This window comes from Urocitellus parryii, chromosome X, assembly GCF_045843805.1.
Source record: "Urocitellus parryii isolate mUroPar1 chromosome X, mUroPar1.hap1, whole genome shotgun sequence".
NCBI classification, from domain to species: domain Eukaryota; kingdom Metazoa; phylum Chordata; class Mammalia; order Rodentia; family Sciuridae; genus Urocitellus; species Urocitellus parryii.
The window spans coordinates 81,040,832-81,064,816 of record NC_135547.1 but is presented as its reverse complement, the minus strand read 5'-3'; positions in this window follow the sequence as shown (position 1 = coordinate 81,064,816).

Below are 23,985 nucleotides of genomic sequence, written 5' to 3'. Positions count from 1 at the left end.
TTTACTTATATACAAAACATTTTTTTTCCCCTAGGAAACAGCCCAGTTTAAAATGATCATTGGAAATCATCTCAGAGCATCTCAGTCCCACTTTCCTTCCTAGGTACATTTTTGTCCCCTTTCACCTGTCCTCCATCCCTTCCCTAGGTATGCTCTGTCCCTTCATCTCTCTTCTAGGTACATTTTGTCCCTTGTACCTCTCCCCTTTTACATTTCCTGGATATATGGGTGTCCTGTCTTTTGCTTACATCTGTATCTCAGACATTTGGCTGCTTGTTCATGGGTACCCCTCACTGGTCCTGCCACAGGTACTAACACAGCTGGCAGTCTCCTCCCTGGGGTGTCAGACTCTGGCCTCAATAGCACTTTGGTTTTTTTCTGCTTTTGCATCACTGTGACCAGAATACCCAACAGGAGCATTTATTTGGGGCTTAAAATTTCAGAGTTCCATTGCCTCTGGGACCAAGACGAGGCTGCACACCATGGGTGAAGGACCAGTGGAGGAAAGCTGCTTGATTTATGATTATGTCCAGAAGTGTGTGGAGTGGTTGCACCCTTCTAGGGCATGCCTCCAGTTGCCCACCTTCAACAGCCACTCCCCACTTGCTGACAGTTACTACCCTGGGGAACTTGTGTAGTCAGTCCATTCAAACTAAGAGGAACTGATTCAGTGACAGCTCTCATAATGCAATTATTTTACTTCTGAATATTCCTGCATTAATGGGATCTTTTAGCTGAAACTTCATATTCAAACCATAACACAACTGCTATAGGGACAACCTCTGCAGTGCCACTTCCCAGGCCTGATCCAGCGTGTAGCCTTGGCAGTTCTGGCTCCACCTACTGGCAACTGGGTGTGGGATTTTGCTTTACCAGCAGTTGCTTGAAGAAGCCAGATGACAATCCTGATTTGGGAGTCTACCCATGGAAGGTATGCTTCCCAGTGAGAGATCACAGATGGAATCAGCAGATATTTTTTTTGTTCCAAAGCACAGTTTTCTAACCTGCCCATTTACCAACATCCTATGTGGCTGCATAATTGGCTGTATTGATTGTAGTTTATGGATCAGCGACCAGCTTAGGTGCAGTATCTCTTAATATTGGCATCTAGTCTTCCCCTGTTTTTTTGTTTGTTTGTTTCTTCCCTTACTTTTGCTGCCCTGGGCATGTAATTCCCAGGAATGCCTTACATTGCCTCTGGGGAACTTGTGTAGAGCTAAATCTTACAAGACATCCATTTGGCATTTCCCAAACTGTGTGTCTTGAGCACCACTGTCTCTCAATATTAGTAGACAGTTTTTAAAGCATTCTGTCATTATAGCAGTTTCTGTCACTATGCTCGGTTATGTTGGACAGATATTTTTTTTCTTTGCAGTAATGGGGATCAAACCCAGGGCCCTGTACATGCTAGGCAAATGCTGTACATTGATCTACAGCTCCAGCTCAAGTTAAACACATTTTATTATTGTGCAACTTCTCAGGTTCTTCACTATACCCGTGTACATTCTAAATCTCCACCAGAGGCAAGCTGTTTATTTCCTTAATATTCAGAAGTACATATTAATATCTTTTGAATATTAATGTTCCATGAAATGCATATTTGAAGACCTTGTTGTTGGGCAATCTGCTTCGAAATTATGCTCATTTTTACAACTGAAGTTCATTACCACAAGCTATTATTTGTAAATATATGTATGTAGAAAAACACTTTTTGAGGTGGTACTTTGGAGTGTGAGGGCTGACTGGAGCTTAAATTCTAGGTCTGCTACTGATGAGTTAACAGCTTCCATTAGCCACAGGTTAACTAAGCTTCAGTTAGTCATCCAGTGGCTAACTGAATCAACAAGCTGAGGCCATTAAAATGTCCTTCCTTCTGATGGGCCTATGTGGCCTATTATAATTACTAGTTTTCTTGGTATAGTAATTGTGAGCTGTGCCCCAGTTGTGTAAGTAATAATTATAACTCTAATTATTAATCATGTCTGGGAAATCAAAATATTCCTTGAAAGTGGTTTCTTTAAAAATGATTCAGCAATAAGGTGTGTCAAAATGAACGCATAAGCGCCAGGAAACCAAATTTGATCCCTTCTCACAAGCTCCATATCTAGCACCCTGGTCCCAAACAATGTCACCTATCTTCAGGATTAGTACTATCACCTCCTAAATGGTCTCTGGTTTTGTCCTTTTCCTAGGACTGTCTATGCTCCACATAAGTCAGTTTCATTAGCTCACTCTGCTACTCAGAAGCTGAGTTCTTTTTAGTTCTGCAAGTTCTTCCCTGCACCCTCTTCAACCAGGGACATCATCCCCTATTCCTCCCTCTGCTCAATATGTTCTGGCCTCTTTGGCCTCCATGTTGTTTCTAAACAAGGCAAACGTGTCTCACAACTTTGCAATTCCTATTGTCTGACCCTCTTCACCCTGGCCCATGGGACCTGTCCCTTACCTGCTGTATACCTCAGCTCAATGTCTTCTGATCTCTTGGGTCTTCTCAGACCACTCTGAGGAGTGATTAAAAATCACTCCTCCCTTTAATAATTCCTCTTCCATTTCCTCCTTTACGTTTCTTCACAGCCCTTACATATATCAGGTGATTTAGATATTTTACTTTTTTTCCCCCCATTTTCCTTCCACTAGAATATAAACTTGAGGGCAGGAATTTTTGTTACTTTTCTTTCTTTTTTCTCTTTTTTTCTTTATTTCTCTCCTTTTTTAAAGGAGAGAGAGAGAGAGAATTTTTTTTTTTTTTTTTGTAGATGAACACAACACAATGCCTTTATTTTTATGTGGTGCTAAGAATCAAACCTGGGTCCTCCCGTGCTAGGCGAGTGCTCTACCGCTGAGCCACAGTCCCAGCCCAATTTTTGTTTCTTTTGTTCACTTTTCTGTCTCCAGTCTCTCTAGCAAGCCTCTACAATGAATAGAGGCCCCTGAATAAGTGATTACTGAATGCATGCTATCTGAAAACAGTGGCCACAGGCTAGTAACTTCACCTTTCTGTGTCTCTGAGATGGTTGTATAAAAATTTCTTAAGGACCTTGTAATTTTTGTTTTGTTTTTGGTAACCACTGAGCCACGTTCCCAGCCCTTTTTTATATTTTATTTAGAGACAGGATTTTTGTTTGTTTGTTTTTTGTTTTGGTATCAGGGATTGAACTCAGGGGTACTCAACATCCCAAGTCCAATTTTGTATTTTATTATCCAGTTAGAATGGAAATCATCAAGAATACAAATAGTAAGCCAGGTGCAGTGGAGAATGCCTGTAATCCCAGTGGTTTGGAAGCCTGAGAAAGGAGGATTGTGAGTTCAAAGCCAGCCTCAGCAAGGTCAAGGCACTAAGCAACTCGGTGAGACCCTGTCTCTAAATAAAATACAAAAGTAAGGCTGGGAATGTGGCTCAGTGGGTATGTGCCCCTGAATTCAATCCCCGGTACCAAAAAAAAGGACTAGGGATAACTTGCTGGTAAAGTACCCCTGGGTTCAATCCCCAGTATTGCAAAATAATAATAGTAATAATACTATTATTGCCTTTCTTATCAATATCAAACAGCATATTTTTTCAGAAATGGAAAAGGTGATTTTAAAGTTCATATGGAAATGCATGGTATCCTGAATGCCTAAAACAATTTTGAAAAGGAGTTGGAAGTCTCACTCTTCCTGATCTCAAAATTTACTATGAAGAGTAATCAAAAGAAGGTGGTGTTGACATAGACAATGAGATCATTGTAATAGAATTGAGGGTCCAGAAGTATTCTTTTCAACAAATAATGCTGCTTAAAAAGAGAGGTAAAGGCCAAAGAATGAATTCAGACCTCTTTGTCACACCATTACAGAAATTAGCTCAAAAAGAGAGCAAAGGCCTAATATACAACATAAAGTTATAAAACTCTGGGACGAAGTAGATATAAATATGCATGACCTTGGCATTAGTCCACAGTTGGTAAATATGACACCAAACGCATAGGTAGTAAAAGAAAGAAATAAAGATGTCTTTTTTGTGCCAGTTTGCTAGGTATGTTGTAACAAATTATCAGCCTAGGTGGCACAAAGAAAAGGAAGTTTGGTTTTTGTTTTTTGTTTTGTACAGTTCTGGAATCTGAAAGTCCAAGATTAATGTTCTGGAAAGATGGGTTTCTTCTAAAGCTCCTCTCCTTGTCTTACAGATGGCCTGCTTTTTACTTCCTCTTTACATGGTCTTTTCTCTGCCAGGAGAATGTGTTCCTGAAATTTCTCTGTCCAACTTTCCTCCTCTTCTCAGGACACCATGCAGATTGGATTAGGGCTCTCCCTAATGACCTCATTTTTTATTTTAATCATCTCATTAAAGGTCCTCCTTCAAATATACTCTTATTGTAAAGAGCTGGGTGTTATTATTTTAGCATTTGAATTTTGAGGATACACAATTCCACCCACAACATAGGTAATTTTCAAAACTAAGAACTTTTGTGTATGATAGGTACCATCAGGAAATTAAAAAGACCCTCATTTAATAGGAGAAATATATATATTTTGGTACTGGGGATTGAACTCAGGGCACTCACCCATTGAGTCACATCCCCAGACCTATTTTGTATTTTATTTAGAGACAGGCTCTCACTGAGTTGCTTAGCATCTCTTTTTTTTTTTTTTTTTTTTTTTGCTTAGGCTGGCTTTGAAATTGAGATCCTCCTGGCTCCTAAGCCTCTGGGATTACAGCTGTGCGTCACCGCATATAGCAGGAGAAAATATTATAAAGATATAATTACCTACATTGATATCTAAAGGTAGGTACTTAGGTTAATAGGATTTGAACCCAGCACCTCATATGTATGAAATAAACTTTAGGCTAGCATGTGCCAGGCAAAAGCTCTGCCATTGAAATAACCCCTTGCTATCTAGCATATATTTTAAAAATTCATGTAACTTAATAAAAATACAGCATGTGATGAGTACTTATAACTTTTATTTTGAATTAACATTCATTTAAAAATTTTTTTAAAATATTCTTTTTAGTTGTAGATGGACATAATGCCTTTATTTTATGTGGGGCTGAGGATTGAACCCAGTGCCTCACACGTTCATGGCAAGTGGTCTACCACTGAGTTACAACCCTAGCCCCAGCATCCATTTTTTAAACATAAGTTTAATTACTCCTTGTAGCATCAGGGCTCCATCATTCTTGGAACAGTTTTCAGTTTCTACAACCCATCCACATGCCTGCAGCAGTGTCCAGAGATAAGAGTTTAGGGGCATCTCTCCATTCTCCATCACTTCCTTTTAACAGGACATTTAGACATTAACCTGTGAACTTCTATAAATGCTTCTGTCACAGCATAACCTCCTGGATACAGTGACTGCTTACTTCAAACCTACCAATTAAAATTGCCAAGCAAATTTGTTTGGATAATGCCCTAAACTCAATAAAGGCATTAATCCATGGGTCCCTTTTCTCTACATTCTTTCTTGTTCTTCCTTTTCCTATTCTCCCTGACATGTGTGTGTGTGCGCGCGCATGCGTGTGTGGCTTTTGGGCATGTCATGTACCCCCTAGGGACTGTAAATTCTAAGAAGTCTTTTACTTTTCCCAGATGTGGTGGTGTACACCTGTAATCCCCCAGCAGCTTGGGAGGCTAAGGTAGGAGGCTTGCAAGTTGAAAGACAGCTTCAGCATTTTAGCAAGTCCTTCAGCAATTTAGATCCTGTCTCAAAATTTTAAAAAACTTATAAGTGGACTGAGGATGTAGGCCAGTGGTTAAGCACCCCCTGGTTCAATCCCTAGTACTAAAACAATAAACAAATAAGAAAAAAAGTCTTTTTAAGTTTTCACACTTGAAATTTGTTGTTGAAGCTATGCCTGCAATCCAACTGATGACAGTGAGGGAACCTCTAGGATTCTCCTGCATGTGGATCCATTCCTGGTGTTCCCTTTTCTGTGCCTCTGGTGGCTGCGGGGGACAGTGGATAACAGTTATATTGATGAGAAACTCCTAAAGTTTCATTTCAAAAACACAGCTCAATGAAAGTGTGTATTTGAATACACTTTTCTCTTGAGAAGGTACAATTGGCCCATGAATATATTAAAAGATGCTTAACAGTATTATTAGGGAAATGGAAACCCAAACCACAGTGGGATATAACTCATCATGATGGCTAAAACAGAAAATAACAGATGTTGAATTATATAGAGAAATTGGAATCTTCCTAGGTAAGAATCTTTAAGGATTGTAAAACTGTTAAGCTACTGTGGATTTCACTGATTTTTTAAATATATTTTTTAGTGTCTTTGATTTATTTCTGCTCTGACCTTTATTATTTCCTCCCCAATTTTTTTTGTTTTAATTTGCCCTTCTTTTACTAGTTTCTTGCAGTATAACATTAAGTTGTTTATTTAAGATCCTTTTTGATGTAGGTTTATTACTATTAAATTCCCCCTTAGAATTTCTTTTGCTGCATCCAATAAGTTTTTGTGTGGTATTTTTTATAAAATATTTTTATTAGTTGTTGATGGACCTTCATTTATTTATTTATATGTGGTGCTAAGGCACTCGGTGCCTCACACATGCTAGGCAAGCACTCTACCACTGAGCCTCAACTTCAGCCCCCTTTGTATGGTGTGTACCTTTTCATTTGTCTCCAGACATTTTTTTTTTTAAGGTGCTCGGGATTGATCCTAACCCTAACCCTAACCCTTGTGCATTTGATGCAAGCACTCTACTAACTGAGCTATGTCCCCAACCCAAAATAGTTTCTTATTTCCCTTTTGCTTTCTTTTTTGACCCATTTATTTTTCAAGAATGTGTTGCTTAATTTCCATATATTTGTAAATTTTCCAAAATTCTTCCTGTTATTGCTTTCTAGTTTCATAACATTAAGGTCAGAAATGATACTTTATATTAATTCAGACTTCCTAAATTTGTTGTGACTGTGGCCTAGTATGTGATCTGTCCTATAGAATTTTCCTCAAGTGCTTCAGCAAATGTGTATTCTGGTATTGGGTAAAAAGTTCTATGTATATTAGATTCATTTGGCCTATGCTGTTGATCAGTCCACTGTTTCCTTACTGATTTTCTGCCTGAATACCCATTGTTGAAAGTAGTGTTTTGAATTCTCTTGGTATTTCTTTCTTCACTTGTGATATTTGCTTTATATATTTAGGTACTCTTGTCAGTTGCACATATATTTATAAGTGTTATATCTGATGATTTGATCACTATAAAAATGAATTGATCCTTTTATCATTACATAATTATCATTACATAATTACCTTCTTTGTTGATAGTTTTGCCTCAACATCTATTCTGATATGGGTTTAACCACCTCTACTCTCTTTTGTTTACCTTTTATATCAAGTATATTTTCCCATCCCTTCACCTTTAGCTTAGATGTGTCCTTAAATATATAATTAGTCTCTTGGCTGTAGCATATACTTGGATATTTTCTTAAAAATCCATCCAGCTGCTCTACGTTTTTTTTTTTTTTTTTTTTTTTTTTTAAAGAGAGAGTGAGAGAGGAGAGAGAGAGAGAGAGAATTTTTAATATTTTATTTTTTAGTTCTCGGCAGACACAACATCTTTGTTGGTATGTGGTGCTGAGGATCGAACCCGGGCCGCACGCATGCCAGGCGAGCGCGCTACCGCTGAGCCACATCTCCAGCCCTGCTCTACGTTTTTGATTGGGGAGTTTAGGTTTGTTTATATTTAGTGTGACTATTGATATTGAAAGACTTAATATAATACTATAGTAATTTTGTTTATTTCTTTTTGTCTAATAGTTTCTTCCTCTTTATCTCTTGCTGTCTTCAGTTGTGTTTTGTTAAATTTTTTTATAGTGATTTGCTTTGATTCCATTCTTTTTTGTGTGTCTTATGTATTAACTTCTTTCCCATTCTGTATATTACTTATGTCACAATTTGTATCTTTTTGTATTGTTTATCCATTACAACATTTTATCATTTCAGTTATTCTTAATATTTTTGCCTTTTATCTTTAATATTAAAATTAATAGTTATTTGCACATTATCATTACAGTATTATAGTATTCCATATGTTCACCTTTATATACTGTGATTTATACTTTGTTATGCTTTCATATTTGTTTCAGCTTGAAAAACTCACTTTAACATTTATTGTGAGGTACATCAAATTGTGATGAAACTCCTTCAGTGTTTGTTTATCTGGGAAAGTCTATCTCCCATTAAAAAATTTTTTTTGAGTAGACATATTTTGTTTATTTAAACAAACTCTATAATCCAGTCTATCAATAGAAATCATACTGCAATCAATAATTTTGCACATATGACATGTTAAACATGCGTAAGTATACCTGTAGGATAAGTATCCAACAGTAGAATTGGTTGATTAAAGAATAAATGCATTAGTTGACTGTGGTGGGACATGCCTGTAATCCCAGTGACTTGGGAGGCTGAGCAAGTTCAAGGCAACTTAGTGAGACCTTGTCTGAAAATAAAAAAATAGAAAGATGTAGCTCAGTGGTAAAGCCCCCTGGGTTCAATCCCTGTACAAAAAAAAAAGAATAAATGCATTTGTAGTCTGGATGAAGATTACCAAATTACCCTCCATAGAAATATCATTTTTCTCTTTCGCATGAGAAGTCTTATTCTTGACAACCTCACCAACAATGTTGCTGTTGTCCAACATCTGAAGTTTGCAAAAAAGAGTATCTCAGTGTGTTTTCTTTTCTTTTCCCCTACTTCCCTCTTTCTTTGTTTCCTACCTTCCTTCTTTCCTTCTTCCCTCCCTCCCGCCCTCAGTAGTGGAGACTGAACCAAGGGGTGCTTTACCACTCAGCTACAGCCCCAGCCCTTATTATTTATTTATTTACTTACTTATCTCTGTGTTTATTTATTTATTTTTGAGACGGTGTCTTGCTATGTTGCCCAGGCTGGCCTCAAACTTACGATCCTCCTATCATAGCTTTCTAGTTCTTTGGGACTACAGGTTTGTGACACCGTACCCAACTGGAGAGATGGCAGATTTTATGCAGTGCGTCTTTCAGGTTTGTGGGGCAACGTCCTTCATCTCTAAATGCTCTGTACCCAGACACATCTCGGGCCTCCCTAAAATGCAAGTTCCTTTAATTCCCTATCCTTCCTCTATGCTCACGAGGGACCACTCTGGATGGTGCTTCTGGCCTGGTTGCGGCAGTGACTGCTGCTGGGGATTTCGTCCTTATTTTATTATATCTAACCTCCTGAGTCTCCGACCTGCTTTGAATGTCCAGTTTTAAATTCTAGTAAAGTCCCCCCACTTTTTTGTTCACCTACCTCGTTGAGAAGCTGTCTATTTGCTTTCTTGGTTTCACTCCACAGAGCAGCCAGGAAAGCTACCTTCTCTATTCTACCATCTGAAAACCTCTGAAGTTAACCTTCTTTTTACATGTTAAAATGACATACACGTATTTCTTTGTCTATGCACCATTTATTTTTGTCTTTTCCCCATTCCTCTCTTAGAATGTTGGTCTTTTCTTTATTTCTATGTATTCTATGTTAGAGAAATTTACTCTTTGTCTATATGAGTTGCAACTATTTCCTCAGTTTGCCTTTTATCTTTTGTTGCTGTGTGTGTGTGTGTGTGTGTGTGTGTGTGTGTGTGTGTGTGTGGTGTTGGGGATTTAACCCAGGGCTTTATGAATTCTAGGCAAGTGCTCTACCACTGAGCTCTATCTCCACTCCCTATATATTTTCCTAGTTGGATCATTCTTTCTCTCTCTCTTTTTTTTTTTTTTCGGTACTGGGAATATAATAACTTAGGGGCACTTAACCACAGATCCACATCCCTGGCCCATTTTTTTTTTTTAAAGAGACAGAGTCTCACTGAGCTGTTTATGGCCTTGTTAAGTTGCTGAGGCTAGCTTTGAATTTGTGATCCTCCCCTGCCTCAGCCTCTCAATCCATTGGGATTACAGACATATGCCACTGTGCCCTGCTTGGATCACTCTTTTTTTTTTCAATTTTAATATTTATTTTTTAGTATTTGGCGGATACAACATCTTCGTTTGTATGTGGTGCTGAGGATTGAACCGGGCCGCACGCATGCCAGGCGAGCGCGCTACCGCTTGAGCCACATCCCCAGCCCGCTTTGATTACTCTTAAGAGCTACTACTTATCTTTTACTGCAGGTCCTGGCCTTCTCTGATATGGTAAATCCTAAATGTATCCAGATTGTAATTTGCCACAGGATAACATGTCATTCAGTTGGTTACATCCATAGTCTAGAGTGTGAGGGCCACATTCCCCATGATATTGAGGACATCCCTCAAAAAACGAGCACATGCTTCATGATTTCATTAATGTATTCAGTCAAGGTAAGGGCCAGTTTGTCGTGTTCAACTTGCATTTCAGGATGAATCTGTCCACTAGTGCCATAAACCCTACCACTTGGACACCTAGGAAGGCACATTGGACTGGCTCCATTCCCTGGGCTGCTGCTGCTTCTTTTTTTTTTTTTTTTTAAGAGAGAGAGAGAGAGAGAGAGAGAGAATTTTTTTAATATTTATTTTTTAGTTTTCGGTGGACACAACATCTTTATTTTTTTATTTTTATGTGCTGCTGAGGATCCAACCCAGCGCTCCGTGCATGCCAGGCGAGCGCCCTACCACTTGAGCCACATCCCCAGCCCTCCCTGGGCTTCTTAAAAACAAGTAGGTTGAGCAGGCATAGTGGTGCACACCTATAATCCCAGCGGATTGGGAGGCTGAGGCAGGAAGATGGTGAGTTCAAAGCTAGCCTCAGCAATTTATTGAGGCCCTCAATTTAATCCCCAGTACTAAACAAACAAACAAACAAACAAAAACAAGAAGATTCATAAGCAGCCACCATCCAGACTTTCATGAACCACAGATGTGGTGTTTGTCAGTTGCCATGGTCACTGATCTCTTTATTTATTTATTTAAAATTGCCGGAGCGTGGGGGTGTGTTCCCGGGATTGAACTGTGGGGCACTCTACTATTGAGCCACATCCCCTGCCCTATTTTGTATTTTATTTATAGACAGGGCCTCACTGTGTTGCTGAGTGCCTCGCCATTGCTGAGGCTGGCTTTGAACTCACAATCCTCCCTTCTCAGCCTCCAGAGCCACTGGATTACAAGTGTATGCCACTGAGCGCAGCTCTCTTTTATATTTTCCAGATATAGTGTTCTTGTTTTATAATTTTTTCTTTTAAAGCTTTGTGTATGTCATCCCATCCCCTTGAGGTTTCCAGATGTCTGCTGAGTAAACCTCTCATGCTTGCTCCTTTGTAAGTAATGAGTTGCTTTTCTCTCACTGTCCTCAAAATTCTTTGTCTTTTTTTTTTTTTTTTTTGGTGGTTCCAGGACAACTATTCTGCCTATATTGGTTTGCTTGTTTATTCCATAAACTCCTTAGGCTTTGTTCACTCCTGTCTTTTTGCTCCTTCTTGCTCCTCTGACTGGATAATTTTGCTGGAAGATTTATATTGAGTTTTTCAGTTTAATTAAAATATACGTCATTTCAAGAATATTTGTTTGATTCTTCCTCCTTCGACCCCACTGGTAATTGAATCCAGGGGTGTTTTACTACTGAGTTACATCTCCAGCCATTATAGTTTTTGATTTTAAGGCAGGGTCTTGCCCCAGCTAACTTGCAATCTCCTCCCTCAGCCTCCCAAACAGCTGGGATTATGTGCCACCATGCCCAGCTTTCTGATTCCTTTTAGGTTTCTATACTTTTATTAAACTTTTCATTTTATTCATGTATTGTTTTTTAAAAAGATTTCATTTCTCTATGTTCTCTTTTACTTCAATTAGCTTCTTTTAGATGATTATTTTGAATTCTTCACCAGGCAATTATTTATCTCCATATCTTGAAGATCGGTTACTGAAGACTTATTTTGTGCATTTGATAGTGTCTTATTTCGATGATGATGATGATGATTTTGTGGTACTAGGGATTGAACCTAGGACCTCATGCTTGCTAGAAATGTGGTCTACCATCATCAGCCCGCTTTATATTTTTAGTTTTGAGACAGGGTCTCACTAAGTTTCCAATGCTAGCTTCAAACTTGCTATCCTCCTGCCCCAGCCTCCTTATTTCCTAATTGTTTTTTGTTTCTTTTAGCTTTGCATTGGTATTTACCCTTTGGTAGAAGCAGCCACTCCTTCCAATTTTTGCAGATTTTCTTTGGCAGGGAAAATCACCCTCAGTCAGCCTTGTTAGCATTTCTGGGTATCTCTCAAAATTTTGCTATAGGTGTTCATGCTTCACACTTCTCCATCTCTTCTGTTGGAGAAGTCTCAGGTTTCTATGTCTTTTGTCAACCCCACAAAATTATTTTAGGGGACAGTTGCCTGCTCCTTTATCCTAGGTCAGTACACTCTGATGAGAGAATGATGGTATAGCTTCCCTTTCTTTCCATTCTCACTCATGGAGAAATTTCCGAATTGTGCACTTTCTCTCAATCCCACTGAGCCAAACTGGGTGCTAGTAGTGTTACCAGCTGTTATGGTTCATGCCATTTGCTGAAAGCCACCCTGGCCTCTGGGGATCCTTGCCATTAGCTGAGGGGCTGGCTGAATGCCATGGTTTGCTGTCAACTCAGAGTCACACTGATTGTTGAGAGATGTAGTAGCTGTTAAGATCCGTGCTGCCTGCTGAGAGGTATGCTATCTTCTGGGATGTTTGCCAACTATTAGGAGCCATACTGTCCAATAAGATCAGTGACAGCTTCTGAGACCCACATTAGCTGCAGAGATAAAGATCAGTTGCCAAGCTCTGCACTGTCAGCTGAAAACTATGCTGACTCCTGAGATCCACACCATCCATCATCTGAAATCCCTGTCATTTGACAAGAGCCATACTGTTTGCTGAGAGCCACCACCCTTCATGCTTTGCTCTTAGCAGCCTCCAGACCACTCCAGCTATGATGAGAACCCTTAACACTCTGAGTGAGGTAAGACTGAAACAGATCCTTTGGATAGTGCTCCAAAAGGCTGGGGATAATTGATAAACACTTTGATTTTTCTTTCCCCCATGGATAATTTGCAGCCAAAGTGGTTCTCTTTCTGTGTGGAGGTGTTTGTTCCAGTGTGAGGAATTGGTTGATTTGGATAAAGTGAAACTGTTCCTACAATCCAGATAAGAGGATATGTTCTGGGTCTTTTTTTTCTCTAGTGTGCTGAGATTGCTTATCTGGATTCTAGAATTCTTATAAAAGTATGTTGTTCCATATATGGTGGTTAAGTTGATACCTCTGTGGGAACATGAAGGCTGGGACTTCCTATTCCATCCATCTTGCTGATGTTACTCTTTCCTTTTTTTTCATGGTTGAATTTTTTTTTTAATTTTAAAAGTAAAACAAATAAAAAGTGAATACTGTCTTGTCTACTATGTGTACATTCTTAAATTGTAATTATTTTTATTATAATTATTAATGCATATTAATTGGAGAAATTAAGGGGTTTCACTGTGAAATTTCCTTACATGTAAATATCATGCTTTGATCGTGTCCAACCCCTCTTCTGCCCTCTCTTCCTCTTCCCTCTTTCTTCCCAATCCCTTGTTCCTTTCCCCTTCCCTAATAGTACCTCTTTGATTTCTAGCTCATATTTTTTTCTTTATTTCTTTCTTTTGTTTTTCTACATATAATAGAAAACATGCAATTTTAGTCTTTCTATAGCTAGGCTTACTTCACTTAACATGATGACCTCAAATTCCATTAATTTTCCTGGAAGTATCATCATTTCATTCTTCTTTATGACTATATAAAATTCCATTGTGTATAGATAGTACATTTTCTTTTTTATCTATTCTTGTGGTGGTACACACCTAGGCTGATTCCATATCTTTGCTTTTGTGAATAGGGTCATGATAATTGCGGGTATACAGATATGTCTTTTGTATGCTGACATATTTTCCTTCAGATAAATACCAGAAGTGGTATAGCTGGATGATATGATATGGTCATTCTATTTTTATTTTATTTTTATTTTTGAGGAACCTCCACGCTGTTTTCCAACGTGGCTTACATTTGGAAAATGTAAGTGTATGTAACTTACATTTCTACCAATCTTTTTTTTTAATATATTTTTAGTTTTGGATGGACATAATACTTTTATTTATTCATTTGTAGTGCTGGGAATCGAACCCAGTACCTCACACGTGGTAATCAAGTGCTCTACCACTGAACTATAACCTCAGCACCCCCCTCCCCACAAATCTTTATTAGATTTATTCCTATGTATTTTCTCTACATCTCACCATCATTTTTTGATCATTTATTTATTTAGATAACAGCCATTCTGACCATGGTGAGATAGAATCCTAGTGTAGTTTTGATTTGCATTTCTTTGATGGCTGGCGATATTGAGCATTTTTTCATTTAATAATTGGCCATCTGTGCTTTGGCTTTACAGATGTGTCTTTTGAGAAATGTGTTTACTTCATTTGCTCATTAGTTGATTTTTTGTTTGTTTGTTTGTTTTGTTTTGTTTTTTTCAGGTGCTAGGGAGTGAATCCAGGCCTTGCATATGATGATAGGCAAATGCTCTACCACTGAGGTACATCTCAGCCCTAGTTTTTTGAGTTCTTTATGTATCCTGCATATTACTCCTCTGTCAGAAGAGTGACCGGCAAAGATTTTCTTCCATTTTATAGGCTCTCTGTTTACATCCTTGTTTCCTTTGCTGTGCAGAAGTTATTTAATTTGATGCAATCCCATTCATTAATTCTTGGCTTTATTTCCTTCGTGTCAGGAAGGTTACTAAGGAAGTTGATGCCTGAGCCTATATGTCAGAGTGTTGATCCTATATTTTCTACTACCAGTTGCAGAGTTTCTGGTATAATTCTTAGGTCTTTACACCATTTTGAGATGACTTTGTACAGGGTGAGAGATGAGGATGTAGTTTCATCCTTCTACATATGGTTATCCAATTTTCTTAGTACCATTTATTTAAAAGGCTATCATTTATCCAACTTTATTTTTTTGGCACCTTTGTCAAGGATCTCATGATTGTGTCTGTATACCTTTGTCTCTGTGTCTTCTGTTGGACCATTTGTCCATTTTTATGCCAGTGTCACACTGTTTTCGTTACCATAGCTCTGAATTATAATTTGAAGTTGTTGAATTCACAATGCTTCCGGCACTGCTCATATTGCTCCAAGTTACTTTGGATAATCTGGTCCTTGTACTCTTGTATGTGAATTTTAGAACTGTTTTTCACAGTCTTTGAAGAATGCCATTGGTATTTTTATGGGAATTGCATTAAACCTGCATATTGCTTTTGGTAATATGGCCATTTTAGCAATTAATTATGCCTATCAAGAACATGAGCAGGCTTTTCATTTTCTTTCTTTCTGTGACATAAAATATGATCTATTTGGGGGAAGGTTCCATGAGCAGCTGAGAAGTAGGCATATTCAGTTGTTGTGAAATATTTTATAGATGTCTATTAGGTCCATTTGATTCATAATATTTTTTAGGTCTGAAGATTCTCTACTGAATTAATGTCTGGATGACCTGTCTATTGCTGAGAGAGATGTATTGAAATCACCCTGTTTTATTTATTTATTTAGTGTGGTTCTGGGGATTGAACCCAGGGTCTTGTGCATGCAAGGCAAGCACTCTATCAACTGAGCTATATCCCCAACATTCTTCCTCCTCCTCCTCCTCCTCCTCCTCCTCCTCCTCCTCCTCGTATGTGTGTGTGTGTGTGTGTGTGTGTGTGTGTGTGTGGTCTCCCTAAATTGCTCATGTTGGCCTTGAATTTGGAATCCTCATGCCTCAGTCTTTCAGATCACTGGGATTACAGGCATGCACTACCACTCCCAGTTGACTTGAATTTGGAAACAAGTTATTTGAGGAGACCATGAAGTTTCTCAAGTTAGCCAGCTATGTGTGACGTATCAGGGACATCAAAGCTCTATTAAATAACTTCTTAAGAGCCCAACATTTTGTATTTTGAGAAGTGAAATATGTGACTCAGTTATAAGCAGTGTCTTCTGATACTTTATATTGTGTACCTAGTTTATATAAACTAGAGACTTGTGATTTTGCTTGATAATTTTTTGGGGGTTATTGAGGATTGAACTCAAGGGCATTCAGCCACTGAGCCACATCCCAGCCCTATTCTGTATTTTATTTAGAGACAGGGTCTCACTGAGTTGCTTAGTACTTTGCTTTTGCTGAGGCTGGCTTTGAACTCTTGATCCTCCTTCCTCAGCCTCCCCAGCTGCTGAGATTATAGATGTGCGCCACTGCACCTGGCTTTCCTTGATAATTTGGGTTTCTTTGGAGCAAGGGATTTCTAGAGTTGTTTGCTCTAAAAGAAAGACACTTAGGCAATGGACTAATGTTTCATAATAAATTTCAAGATGGGATATTTGATGGTCAGAGGAGACAGGCAGCAGCAGAAAACATAAAAATAAAATTCATATGAAATAATAACAGTAACAGAATTTTGTTTCAAATTTTTAAGTTTAGTTTCACTTTTAATTTGCAAATAATAATTTTGTCTATTAGAGGCTATAGTTTGATATTTTAATACATGCATTTATTTTGAATCCCAGAGAACAGAGGGCAGTACACTATGCAGGGCCAATAAGAAGGGCATGATGTTCTGGGATTGAGTGGTACAGGAGAGAGATTGGCCTGACGGTCAAGCTCTTACTGGGGTCTAGATCCTTAGAAGCAGATTTCCTGAGGAGAGTTCTAATTCGTGAGTTTAAACTAAGCAGGAATGAACTCCATGGAGGCACATGTGGGATGTGGAGGTCTCTTGTTGAGTCAAGTAGGTTGTTTGAGCTGTCCCTTAAGGTGGGGATTACCAGAAGGTGAGTTCATGAACTGGAATCTGTGACAAGAGTAAGCCCTGCTTCTGATGTGAGAAATTACACATTTACTTAAAAGAGTTGTTGAGGCCACATACAGTTACAAAAATTCACTAAAACTTAGTGCCTCAGCATCACTTTTATTTTTTATTTATTTATTTATTTTTTTAAAGAGAGAGTGAGAGAGGAGAGAGAGAGAGAGAGAGAGAGAGAATTTTTAATATTTATTTTTTAGTTCTCGGCGGACACAACATCTTTGTTGGTATGTGGTGCTGAGGATTGAACCCGGGCCGCATGCATGCCAGGCGAGCGCGCTACCGCTTGAGCCACATCCCCAGCCCCTCAGCATCACTTTTAGATGGAAGGCAGTTGTGGTTGACTAGTAGAGACAATAAGTGTTCAGAGAGGGTGTTCAGGTGCTGAGGCTTGGAGATGCAAACTGAAAGACCTTGGGGAAAGCTCAAGGTGTGTAGCAGGCAGAGAGATCAGGGAGTATGTGATCCTGTCCCCATCGACAAGGGGTTGACTTATGTGATACAGATTGATTTCTAGGGAAAGAAATAATCTCTCTTAAGTTTGCTGACCTTTATTTTTTTTTCTTTTCTCTAGGTATGGAAGGGTAGGTGTGTATGATGCCAGTAAAGATTGAGCCAGCATGGTGGTGCATGTCTGTGAACCCTGAAACCGTGAAGGCTGTAGCAGGAGGGTTTAAAATTCTAGTTTAGCATGGAACTAACTGAGGGAGACCCTGTATCCTCAGTCATAAAGAAGAATCGAAATTATGGAATTTGCTGGTAAATGGATGAAATTGGACATCATCGTGTTAAGAGTAATGAGGCAGCCTCAGAAAGTTCAGGGTAAAATGTTTTCTCTCATATGTGGAAGCTAGGGCCAAGTAACGGGGGAAAAAGGAGTGAGGGATGGATCCCATTAAAATAGAGGGGAGATCAGTAAACTAGAGAAAGGGGAATGGGGGGAGTAAGGAGATGGAAAAGAAAGAAATACAGAATGAAATTGCAAAATTATGCTTGTACATATGAATATATCACGCTGAAGTCCTCGTTTATCTATATCTGTAAAGCATCAATTTAAAAAACAATAAATAAATAGAAGAAAGACCAGTAGAGGATGGGGAATCTGGGCAGGAAGAGGGGAGGGAAAGAGGAAGCACTGGGGACTGAAATGGAACAAATGATTATGTCAAAATGAACTCCTCTATTATGTTGTAACTATAATGCACTAATAAAAACATTTTAAAATGTAGGACTGGGGAACTGGAGCTGTGTCTCAGTGGTGGCACACTTGCCTGGCATGTGTGAGGCACTGGGTTCAATTCTCAGCACCACATACAAATAAATAAAATAAAGGTATATCAACAACTAAAAAAAATATTAATAAAAAAAGTAGGACTGGTGGTAACTGGTATCCCAGTACCACAAATAATGATGAGAATCATAATGATAATGATAACAAAAGTTGGGTTAGGCCTGGGACGAAATAGAAATGTATCAGTTTATTTGTTGGGTTATAATTTCAAAAATAGATATTGAGCAGGTTATTATGTATACAAATTAAAGCAGGTGTCTGTGACCTAGAAGGACAACGAAGATTCTATTGAATGTTCTTATCAAAAACATTCAGCATTGCAGGGCTGGGGATATAGCGTATGTTTCATGCACAAGGCCCTGGGTTCTAATCCCCAGCACTACCCCCCTCAACACACACACAAAAGAACTCAGCAGTGCACATTTTAAGTGGAATGAATGTCTTGTTACTATGAATAATGTCAGTAACTCTGAAGCAATAATGATTATTCATTAAGCCTTTTATTCAATCCTTAGTATACGTGGAAGCTTCTGACTTTGCTTTATATTTCGGACATCTGAGGCAAGAGGTTCTCACAGTGTTTTGTTTTTATCTTCAAAGGCACAATTTTTGTAATAAATATGTAGATGGGACTATATCTTGAGCAGGGTATCCAGTGCTAAGATTTTTGCCTGAAGTTTAGCCAAGTACATTGTTTGGGTCCTGTCCCTTATGAGGGACATCCTACTTAAGTGATGGAAAGGAATTCTTTCCATTAAGCTCTGTATCATATGATGGTGAAAATTGTTGTATGTGTAGTCAGTGAACCCCTATTAGTATTCACTCAGTTTATACCAAGGGATTTCCCATGTAGTTCAGGGATCTGAGGTACAGATATCCTCCTTCAACACCCTGACATGTGGCAAGGCACTGAGGAGAAGGGAAGACACCCTAATGTTCGGGTGGAATATATCAGAGGGCCTAGATTTGGTTCTATTCTATATTTTTTGAGGGGAGTAGGGTACTTGGGATTGAACCCAGGGGCACTTTGTCACTGAGCTACATGCCCAGCCCTTTTATTTTTTATTTTGAAACAGAATCTTTCTCAATTATTTAGGGCCTCACTAAATTGGTGAGACTGGCCTAGAACTTGCAATCTTCCTTCTCACCCTCCCAAATTGCTGGGATTATAGGTGTGCACCACCACACCTGGCTATATGCTGTCTTAATGAGGCTCTGTAGCCATGTCAAGGTTGCGGGGTGCAATTTTTATGATGGGAAGCTGGCTAATGAGGGTCCTGGGCTCAGGGTCTGTGAGAGCCTCAAATCTTCAAAGAATCCAGTAAGCAGTCAGTCATTGGTTGTTTGGTGCATAGCATGAGACCAAGAGAGACAATTTCTTGCATACAAAATCTTAGAACTAAGTATTTGATATCCTGAGTGGTCCAGAGACTTATATAAGCATGAAAACAGTTCCCAGTGTTTTTATCATGAAGGATTTTCTTAATGTTCTAAAGGGTGCGAGTGTTCATTTTAATGCATAAGTAAAATTTGTAAATGAGGAATGTATTGCCAACATAATTGAAAAAATTTAAAAGATATTGGACTTTTATATATTTAGTAAATGTGTTAGGTGAATCTCCTTGGAAGGAGATGTCATTAATGTACTAGTGTTCCTGGACTACATTATGTATCATCAACATCATGTCTGCCAATTGCATAATGAAAAAGATGTTGATGTACCTCATGTTCAGCCTTCTACCAAAGGTATGTTGTATCCCTTTGAAGGTGTATGCAATCTGCAGCTGAAAGCCTGATGCAACAGGCACTAAACAGAACTGATTAGCCAAATCTATAAATCTCACTTACGTTTGATTAAATAGCATTAATAATTGTAATAATTTTGGACATTGATTTAGCAGGCATTGGTGGATAGGATCACAGTATTATGTTTGTAGAAAACCATCATGAGCCATGCTCTATATTCTATATTTTTAATGTATCTGTATCATTGATTCATTTCAGATTTAAGAACAGACAAAATTTGTCTTTCAAATGGAGACTCAGAGGGGATGATCACCTTTATTATTGCATTTATTGATTTACTTTTTTTTTTTTTTTTGGTACCAGGGATTGAACCGAGGGTTGCTTAACTACTGAGCCACACCACAAGCCCTTTTTATTTTTTTTTTTATTTTGAGATAGGGTCTCACTTGCTAAGTTGCTGAGGCTGGCTTTGTACATGTAATCCTCCTGTCTCAGCCTTCTGATCCCCTGGGATTATAGGCTTGCGCCACCACACCCGGCTTTTTGCTTTAATTTACTCTTTTTTTTTTTTTTTTAAAGAGAGAGTGAGAGAGGAGAGAGAGAGAGAGAGAATTTTTTATATTTATTTTTTAGTTTTCGGCAGACACAACATCTTTGTTGGTATGTGGTGCTGAGGATCCAACCCAGGCCGCACGCATGCGAGGTGAGCGCGCTACCACTTGAGCCACATCCCCAGCCCCTACCTTTTTTTTTTTTTTTTTTAAGAGAGAGACAGAAAGGGAATTTTTTAATATTTATTTTTTAGTTTTAGGCGGACACAACCTCTTTGTTTTTGTATGTAGAGCTGAGGATCGAACTCGGGCTGCACGCATGCGACGCAAGCGCGCTACCGCTTAAGCCACATCCCCAGTCCCATATTGATTTACTTTTTTATTTTGCTGTTCTTGAGATCAGACCCAGGACCTTCACATGGAAGACAAATGCTCTACAACTGAGCAACACCTCCAGCTATACCTATTTATTAGGCTTTAACATAATGAGTTTTAGGACTTGAGTCCCCTCTTTTAATTTACACTGGGTTATGTTAACAATTTTAAATGAGGATTCATGGGGTCCCATTTTCTCAAGCCCACTTTTAAGTACCAAAGACTTTATTTTTATTCTTTCAGAACATTTATGTCCAGAATTAGAGCATTTTGTAGCAGTGACTAACTGTGGAAAATTAAATCAAGGTAAAAGCTAAATGAAGACCTATACTTTTCTTTCTATATCAAATTAATTACCTAAGATTATAGCGGGCCAGGTGTGCTGGAGTCCTGCTGTAATGCTAGCCATAACAACTTCATGAGACTCTCATCAACTTGGAGAGACCCAGTCTCAAAAAATAAAAAAGGGTCAGGCTGTAGATTAGTGGTTTTGTTCCTGGCTTCAATCCCAGTACCCATCCCACCACTAACAATAACAGCAAAAAACAAAATAAAGAGGAAACAGGGTTTAAAATCAGTGGAATGCCCAGATGTAACCTTTTTTTTTTTTTTAAAGTATTTATTTATTTATTTTTTAGTTTTCGGTGGACACAACATCTTTGTTTGTATGTGGTGCTGAGGATCGAACCGGGGCCGCACGCATGCCAGGAGAGTGCGCTACCGCTTTAGCCACATCCCCAGCCCCTCAGATGTAACCTTAATTTGAGCCCTACTATGATTAATTACATGAATTTTTGTCAATAGTGTAGTTTATTATTTGTTAGAGTTCAGTTATAATCTATGTGGTGGTATAAAAATCTGTCAGAACATTTTTTAAAATATTTATTTTTTAGTTGTAGTTGGGCACAATACATTTATTTTATTTATTTATTTTTATGTGGTGCTGAGGATTGAATCCAGGGCCTCATGCCTGTTAGGCAAGCGCTCTGCCACTAAACTACAGTCCCAGCCCCAGAACATTTTCTTTTTAACTTTATGTTATATAAATTTTTTTTCTTGGTACCAGGGATTGAACCCAGGGGCACATAACCATTGTGCCACATCCCCAGCCCTTTATTATTTTGTTATTTTTTATTTTGAGACTGGGTCTCTCCAAGTTGATGAGCATCTCGTAAAGTTGCTATGGCTGGCTTTGAGCTTTCAACCCTCCTATCTCCTGCTTATTTTTTATTTTTTCTGTTTTTTTAATCATTCACAGTTATTTTAACTATTCCAAGGAAAAAGGATCGTGCTTTACATTCAGTGGTTCTGTTGGTCAAAAATCATTTGAGCAAGAGTTTATTTCTTTCCTCTAGTCCATTAGCCTATATATGTGTCTTAATTTTAATTTGTGACAGCATCTATGCCCAATGCAGGATATTTTATGGCAATAGGAACTATGACCATGGGAAACTCAAGCAACTATATAGTTAAAATGGGGCATAACTATTTTTCCTATAAAGGTAGTTATTTTATTAAAATTATAATGTTTAACTTCAGCAATATATCCAGGTATAAATAGATGAGCCCCAAGAATATATTGATTCTGGAGCTTAGTCAATTAGTGCATTTTAGCAAATGCTAAAATTAATTAAGAACCTATGTTGAGGGCTGGGGATGTGGCTCAAGCGGTAGGGCGCTCGCCTGGCATGCGTGCGGCCTGGGTTCGATCCTCAGCACCACATACAAAACAAAGATGTTGTGTCCGCCGAGAACTAAAATAAATAAATATTAAAAAAAAAAAAGAACCTATGTTGATATGTGCTTATTATTATATGTGCAAAATTGTATTCTATCAATTTATAGTACATAATTTTTTAAAAAAAAATTTTAGTTGTAGTTGTTCATTGACCTTTATTTTATTTATTTATTTATATGTGGTGTTAAGACTCGAACCCAGCGTCTCACACATGCCAGGCAAGTAGTCTTCCCCTGAGCTACATCCCTAGCCCTGTAAATGTTAGTATGTAAAATTTGAGTTTCAGGGGCTGAGGTTGTGGCTCAGTGGTAGAGTGCTCGCCTAGCATGCATGAGGCACTGGGTTCAATCCTCAGCACCATATAAACAAATATTTTTAAAAATTTGAGTTTCAGGGCTGGGGATGTGGCTCAGGCGGTAGCGCGCTCGCCTGGCATGCGTGCGGCCCGGGTTCGATCCTCAGCACCACATACCAACAAAGATGTTGTGTCCGCCGAGAACTAAAAAATAAATATTAAAAATTCTCTCTCTCTCTCCTCTCTCTCTCTCTCTCTCTTTAAAAAAAAAAAAATTTGAGTTTCAAATTCTGTAAAATTGTGAATCTGTGTGTGTCTGTGTGTATATATATATATATATATATATATATATGAACATGTTAAGTATAAATAATATATAAAATATTACATTTACCTATGTAATTTTTTTGTTATCTTTTATTTTCTATGTAGGGGATTTTGTCTTATTTTCTTTCCCTCCTTTTTTTCCTTTCCTTCCTTTTCTTACATTCCTAGCTGCTTGAAACCATAGTGTTCAGTTGTTGTCTTTGCTGAAACTCAGGATGGACATTCTAAGTGGTTACAGGAAGAGGGGTAGGGATAGGCCCCTGCTGCACTGCCTATAGGCAGCCTATTTTGTCCTCTATCTTTCCAATATGACTTTAGAAAATAGTGTTTGCTGAGAGAACTCTAATAGCCCCTCCTTAAGACAGCATAATTTTGTCTTTTGTTTGAAGTATCAGTTCTCTTCAAACAAAAGTTTTGTTTGAAACATTTTTTTTGTTTGTTTGTTTGTTTGTTTTTTAAGTCCCCAATCCTTTTCTCTGTTTTCTTGTGTCCTGGTTGGCCCAAGTAGCTCTGGGCATAGGTGATGGCCTCTTTCTATAGTTTGTTCCAGTTCACCTCTGAGGGGCCTGGATCTACTTTCAAGAAAGAGACAGGGGCCTTAAGAGTGTTTTCGGGCTGGGGATGTGGCTCAAGCCGTAGCGTGCTTGCCTGGCATGGGCAGGGCACTGGGTTCAATCCTCAGCACCACATACAAATAAAGATATTGTGTCCACCGAAAAATAAAAAATAAATATTGAAAAATTTTCTCTCTCTCTTAAAAAAAAAAAAAAAAGTGTTTTTCAACCTCTAGGACCTTACATAAGGCCCTTGGTTTACTCAAAGGCAGAGTATATAACTGAGGACCATG